The following is a 7,888-nucleotide window of genomic DNA, read 5'->3' as shown; positions in this document are numbered from 1 at the left end:
TATGCGTGCGCGCACACGCACACACGCACATGTCTCTAGATAAATTAAATGTATAATATATAGTGCAATTTGCTAGTATTAGTGTTTTTAAAAACATAATAAAACTTACTTCAATATAAAGCATGTGTAATGTTGTTTAATGATTGCACTCATTAAAGTATGGTACATGTATAGGTGTTTGTGTGAGAATAGCTATGTGTGGGATCACTCCAATTAATATAATCATAATGTGATCCTTTCTCATAATTCATATAATGATGTAGCTTTGCACAAATAGACGAGTTTTGTGGGAGTATAATCTCTCACTCTGACATAAGTACACACAACTTATTTGAATATCATTCATACATAATCATCTAAAGAAACATGCATTAGTCAAGTGCAGATGTTTAATAGTTAGAAAGGGTTATGCTTAATAGAAGCGGATTCATTTTGATGATATGTGTGCATCTACCTCACATGTGACCATTATTTGGTGTGTTGTTGCATTGGCTATAGATTTTGGTTGGAATATACATTAGTTCAACATTGCAACTTCTTTCATTAATGTTAACTTTCAACTTAAAACTTGTTTTTCTCTACTTCTAAGATATCCATCAATACCACTTGATGCACATGTAGCTTAGCTCAACTTGGCACATTAGTAAGGTCACGTCATCGGCCTCATCCTAGTCACATGATGTTTGGCTTGTTGGCATGACACGTGTGTGGGTCATGGTTGTCACAACACATACCCTTGCCAATGCCAATTCCATGCCGAATTGAAAAAAAATAGGGTAGGCTCCTGCTCCATGGAGCCCCTCTTCAACTACCTCCCCTACAATGATCAGAACCCCCTTATTGCAACCCTATATGAGACTACTTGTTGACCCCTTTTCCTCATGTAGTATGATAGAGCAATGGGCTCTTGATGTTGGTGGAGAGTGCAAGACAAATAGCCATCTCTCTCCCATTCAGTGTACCCAACAATCCTAGATTTGGTGGCACTTTCTCTCCTACTCCAGTTCTTAGGATTGAGATCATAGAATAGATGTAGAGGCTATTGAATGGGATGTGCACAAAGATTGCATAGATAGAGGGGAGAAGGAGCTCCAAGAGAATGAACAAAATCATTTTCATTGCCACTTTTTACTAGTTCACTAATTTTGTAGGCTCCATACAAAAAACATACAAAAGAAAAGTTGTATGTATGAGATGGGCTCCCTGACATTAAACATAGATGTTAATGGTATCTATGGCAATGCTGCACTTTTTTTTAATGCACGAACAACTTCATCCAATTTAGATTTAGGTACAATTTGATCCATGGTTGTCATCCACACGAGTAGTGTGAATACATAAGGAAAACCATCCTCCTTACTTAGATCACACCCTAAGAGTGCATTGGCATGTTTCATTTTTGTGTTTTGGTCAAGAACTCTCTCTCTCAACATGATCGTGCTACTGTAGGGTAAGGAATTGCACCACAAAAGCATTTTGCATCTAACGTCCAATTGTTTTGGCAATGTCCAAATAGCCCATGATGTACACCCTTCTCTATTAATGTTGCACCTTTATGAGATAGAAATGACAGTCTCCTTCGAATTTAAGGTAAATGGCCTTTGCCTCAAGGGTGAGAGATGGAGTTATGATAGTGACCAAATGGGGAATGTGGGTGTGGGGATGCATTGTCTAAGGTCTGACAATTAGCGAGGAGGAGTGGCCACATTGAGGCAAGGGCCGATGGAGGAGGGAAGGAGGGAGAGAGAGACTCAACGTGGAAGTAGCCAAGTTATAGAGGGCATGAGAAGGAGAACAAGGCCATGTGGACACAATCAGAAAGCACATGACCAAGTTCAAGTTGGAGCTTAAGAACATCTATGTTGACATCCTTGGCCCCTTTCACAACCATCTCATCTCGTAATCTACTCAGGTATGGCTTATATTCAATCGTACAAGTCTAATGTTATCATCTAGTGTTCATCCGTTCAATAGATCCTCATTTTCAAGGCAAGTCACTGATTGCTTACAATTGTAATTAGTAGTTGTTCATAGAGTTATGAGACATTGGAATGAGGATTTTAGAGGTTTATTGTGCAGTTTCATTGAATGGTATCAATCTAGTTTTGGATGTAATGAATGGTAGCGATCTGATTTTGGATGTAATGAATGGTAGCCATTTGATTTTGGATTTAATGAATCAAAACATAACTACAGGCTCTATTCTTACTATTTTAGCCTCTTTGAATCTTTGCACTTGCTCACTTATGAGGAATCTGTTCCACTACATGTCCATGTATAATTAGCAAGTGGGAGCACTACACAAGTCCTGGCAAATCTTGCAACCTTAGTTATTCAGTTCTCATTCTGGACCTACTTTAGAATTTCTAAATGGAACTTCCAACTAGCTCTATCTAGATTTATACAATTGTCCTAGTGAAATGTATTGATAAGCCGCTCATGTAAATACATGAATGCTTATCTGTTGGGGTCAATGACTACAAATTAAGGTATTACAAAACCATTTAGGAGTAACATCATGTTGTGAGAAACTTATTCTCTCCACCAAGAATTAAACATGTTTTTTACTAAAAGATATGCGACTATCTAAAAGTCAGAAATTCAAAGGTAAAAATACCTACATTTATAATGTATTCTTTATGAAGCTTTCCCTTTCACACAAGAAAGTGATTATGGTTGTAATTACTCTGCAGAAGCTTTAGCATGGCTACTTCTTGTTAATAATGCCTTCACTTTTTAATACCTAATGGTTGTGATCATATTCCTCTAAAGATTTGAGCATAGCTGCTACTTGCTAGATCAATTTTAGTAAACTGTAGCTCAATATTAACCCTACAAATGTTTTGTTATTATAGTGGACCTTAATATCTTGAAGTGTTGGATGAAGAGGAAGATGAAATGCCTTCATACTTTCCTAAATCAAGCAAAATTTTTGGTAGCCTCTCCAATTACTTTAAATTGGCTACTTGTGACATGTTGCTATGGTAGTAGCAAAGGTAGCACTAAAATATCAAGCATTGAAATTTGATATTGTAGGCTTTCTTTCCAAAATTCAAATTTATGATATGCTCAATTAAGGAAAATATGCCATGTAACAAAAATTAGGAATGATTTGGAGCTATTGAGATGACACATTTCTATCTTTCAATAACCTTGATCTCGTGGAAAACAAAATTGTGATACACCAAAAAGAGAAAAATGAGATGTGGACACTTTGTAACTTGTTTAGTTTCCATGAAGATGCTAAAGCTGATAGAGTCTAATGACAATGGTTTAACAAATGTCTAGTATGATATGACATCTTACTAGTGTATAGAGGGGCCAAAGCTCAAAATGATATGCATCGGATATTCACCTCTTCTTGTGTGGTGGCCTTTTTGTAGTAGTGGTAGGAACTACGTTGGAGCTATAGCTAGGAATGAATACATCGCACACATGTTAATAAATTGTTGGATTATTGTTTATCCTTGTACATTATGCATCCAAAACTTGAGCTCTCTTTCACTCATTAGCTCACAAGTATAAGCAATGTAGGATCACTTTCCCTATGTGCTAGATCTAAATGTAAATACACATATCAATCATGTGCTCTCTCGAATCGAGGTATCTTATGATCTCTCACTACAAGCTCTTCTACCATCTACTCCCACTCACTTGACTAGTCTTGGACTAAATCCGCAACCCATCAAGCAAGCAGAATAAATCAAGTGAATAGTCGAATCTAGAGAACTCGCCAATTGTTATAGTCCAAGTGTCCATTGATGAGCTCCAAACCTCCAATCATGCCATTGATCGTGCTCACAAGCTCCGCAATTCTTGTTGCTTCATCCCTCACATGCAAGAAGTAAATCTCCTATGCTTGTTCCTCCAAGATGAAGCGAGTCAGTCCTCTCTCTCTCTCTCTCTCTCTCTCTCTCTCTCTCTCTCTCTCTCTCTCAAGCTCTCTCTCTCTCAAGCTCTCTTGCTTCTGTCTCATAGACGATCTATCTCTCTATCTCTCAAAGAAGAGATGGAGAAGTTATAAACAAGATGCACAAGAGCAAGCTCACAAGCCTAGTTGGAAACCATTTCCCAATCTCCAGAGCTTAGCTCATAAGCAACAAAGAAAGCTTCAATGATGGTTGACACAAAGAAAGAGAAATGACATAAGCTTATTATTAGTCATTTGGAATGCTTACATCAAGGTTTTTTTCAACCTTATATATAAAATTTGATTTTTAAACCTTGGGAAGGGCCTCATTCTCATCAGTGCCCACCACTTATTCCTTTCAAGCCCACATTCAAGGTCTTATGACCTTCAAACTATTGATTCCCTGAAAAACACGACTCACTCCACTCGCACCCTATTAAATGTGCCTTAATTTACAATATGCATGGGAGTGAGTCTCATGCTTAGTAAATTTTAATTTTATATCCTTTTTTCCATTTAGACCTTATGATAACATATTTCTCATTTTTTGGGCCATGCAATCCTTTGTCATTTTTTGTTGCTTGTGCTTTTTGAGTTTTTGAAATTTTTTTATTTTCCTTAATGCCAGTCTTTTGATTTGCTTCTTTCTTTTCTCCACCTTTTCTTGTTTCTTGGTTATTTTCTTTACTTTTTTCTCGAACTCACCACGGGTTAACATTACCTTCCTCACTATTTGAGTGTCAGTCCCATGACATTGGTAAAGATGCTCAAATTTGCATGGAATGGTAGTTGGAAGGGTAAGAGGTCACACAATGTTGAGAGAAGGGTCATCAGTGGTCCTTCTCAACACTTCAAGGTACCTGCAAGGGAATAGCGTGTGTTGTGTGGGAAGAGTGAGAGCGGGTGGTATATGCAATTGAGAGATGGGTCTATGCTAAGAGAATAGCGTGTGTTGTGTGGGAAGAGTGAGAGCGGGTGGTCTATGCGATTGAGAGATGGGTCTATGCTAAGAGAATAGCGTGTGTTGTGTGGGAAGAGTGAGAACGGGTGGTCTATGCGATATTGAGAGATGGGACTATGCTAAGAGAGCCAAGACTCCTTAGGACTGTCCCACGCTTAATGACCCAATCAATGAACGGTTATTGGTGTGGTGAGGTGGTTTTCTGAGAGATAGGTCTTTCAATTTCTTGGAATGTCCTTCCATTGAGGACCCTAATCATCTATGGTGGGGGGAGGGGCTAAGGGGTTGATGATAGAGCCAATCGATTGTTGTTACTCGAAACCCTCAACTTGAGGATCCCTAGGTGTATGTGCACATGCCTTTTTTTCCTATGGGTCTGATATAAGCACTACTCCTCCTCCTTTTCCTTTTGGTTCTTTCAAGAATGGTACATCTAATACCTATTGAGGCATTTCCTTGAATTTAAGCCACACTTCATCCAATTGCTTCTTCCACCATTATTTTGGATCCTTAGGAGCACTTAAAGAAGTAGATTGATCAAGAGATTGTTCAATGTTTGTTTGCTCAAGATGGAATCCTAGATCCTCCACTATGTCCCAATCTCCTATGTCAATCGGGGGTGGTGATAATGTAGGCTCCTTTGGAATCATGAAGCCTAGTCTCATCATATGCTCCTCAATGAGCCCTTTTTCCTTAAGTTAGTGTGACACTTTTATCTCCTATGGTCTCATACTTCAGTGTGGCTAGGGCAATGATCCGAAGGTGCTTTGAAGAGCCTCTCTAGCCATTTGCAATTTTCTTTTAAGCCCTCCATTGTATCCTCCTCAATGGACTTGATGATTTTTGTTAGAGCTTTAACGAAGCTCATCTTAGTGAATCTTCATTATTTTCTTTTCCATTTTATCCCTATCCTTAGCCACTTCCTTGTCATGCCTTGATTTCACGAGACTGTGAGCAAGATCTTGCATAGGTCATGTGTTTCTCTCCTCTAGCTACTCAATCTTTTCCTTAGCTTGCTGTAGTCCCCTATCTTGCCGCTTGGTTAATGCTTCCAATATGGTAGTTTTCTCCTTTTGCTTTGTTGGAGCTTCTCCTTTCCCTTGGTTAACTCCTCCACTTTTTGTTCAAGGGACTCTTAGTTCTCGATGGCTTCTTCATATTGCTCTACCAATGTGAGAAACGTGTCCTCCATCTACATTGTTTTCTCTTAGTCGCATTATAGCTGACTAATTTGATATGTCTATTGTTTTAGCTCACCTTTTGATTGGGTTATGATGGTTTCCGCTTGCTTATGGCACACCTTCCATCTTTCCACATTCTCCTTCTCTTGCTCATATTGGCACAACACTTCCTTATATTTTTCATTATTTACCCCTTTTGCCAAGGTTGCTATTTCCATCTTAAGGGCATAGGTGTCTCTTGTACAGTGCCTCTAAAGGGTGGCATAGGCTTTATTTTCCTTCTCCAATGCAAGCATTACTTGCTTCCTTTCTTCCTCCTTGTGGTCCCTTTGTTCTTCCATGGTCTTAACAAGTTATCAAAATCTTGTCTAGGCACCCTTGGGTGATGAGGGGCATGTGTGAGGATATTCCTTGTATTCTTGGGACCTTTTCTCCCCTCATTCTACCTCTTTCACAGCCAATCTTTTTTATCTTATGAGAGTTGGTTCCCCTAACTTGCTCTTGGAGACTAATGAGTAGATGGCATCTAACCATTACAACTATTCTACCAAGCTCATATGGCTGCCTCCTTTGCTTATTACAAGGGGTGGTGGTAGGAGTGATGTGCTTGGTGGTAAGGTGGCTTTTTCTACCAATTAGCATGGTTGGGTAGTGGTTGTAAAGGTTGAATTGGTTCCTTTCCCTTTCCTTTGATTGATTGTCTTAGGCTCCTCCCGCTTGTGGTGCTCTCCACTTTCTTTGCACTTTTGTTTGAACCTATTCTAGGTTAGGGTGGTGGAAATATATGTCTATAGTTCTTCCCCTTCTGGTCTCCTCTATTGAATTCCTTACGATCTGATGAAAATCTTCTCTCTCCTTTTGTTACAACTCCTCTTTCTCCTTTTGAAGTTTATCTTATTGCTCTACCTCTGTCCTTCGTGAGTCCTCTAGGACTATCTCCAAGGTGTCTTGCTCTTTCGAGGGTGTTTTTTCCTCCTCACTATCTTTCTTTGTGGTGCCTTTCTTCTCCCCTCCTTTGGTAGAACCTTTGTCCTTGCTCTTCTCATGATCATCCTTCTGTATGTCTTCTCCTGATTTTTCTCTTTGTGCTTTCTACTTTTGAATGGCCTCTAACTCAACTTGTTACACTTCTTCGGCCTTTTTCCTTCTCTTGTCTTTAGTCTTTCTTTCCTTCTAAGTCTATAGTATTTTCTTGGTTTGTGATGTTTGAGAGCCCTCTACTTTGCAATGTCTTCTTGGATAACTATTACTAGCTCACTGGTTGTATTGGGATCATTCAATGCTTCCTCAATGATAGTGGTTAGTATACCTCCAAGCGCAACCATGTCTATCTTACCTATAGCCTTTCCCCTTGCAAGTTTCCTACTCCCCATTGTGACCTCCTCACATTCAATAGCATCATTGAGCACTTGGGCTGCGACATGGATTGTGCTCGTTGTATACTATAACCAAATCTTCAAACTTACCAAAATGGATCCTGTTCATTTTTTAATTATGGCAAGGGCTAGCTAACAATGTTTGTATCATCTTGACCTGCAATTTCAAGTCTAGGTTAGGGGTTGCCTCAAGCTTAATCCCATCATTACCCATTTCCTGCTTTGTGAATTTGAGTTTTACCACAACATCAGATTTCTCCCGAGTTTCTCTTTACAAGCACTTTGGTAGGTCTAGATCCATGTGCAACAACTTTGTGAAAAGGGGAATCTCCACTCTTTATATGTCTTCTCCTATTTTTATAGCAATTGTCCCGGTCCTCTTATTAAGATTTTACTTGGTCAGAAATTCTATACACTCGGGATGGTTTACCTTGCCTCCAAATTTTTCCACATATTTGCC

Source organism: Lygodium microphyllum, chromosome 4, assembly GCF_053477565.2.
Source record: "Lygodium microphyllum isolate KBCC chromosome 4, Lygodium_microphyllum_v1.1.10, whole genome shotgun sequence".
Classification (NCBI taxonomy): domain Eukaryota; kingdom Viridiplantae; phylum Streptophyta; class Polypodiopsida; order Schizaeales; family Lygodiaceae; genus Lygodium; species Lygodium microphyllum.
Note: the sequence above shows the minus strand (reverse complement) of the source record.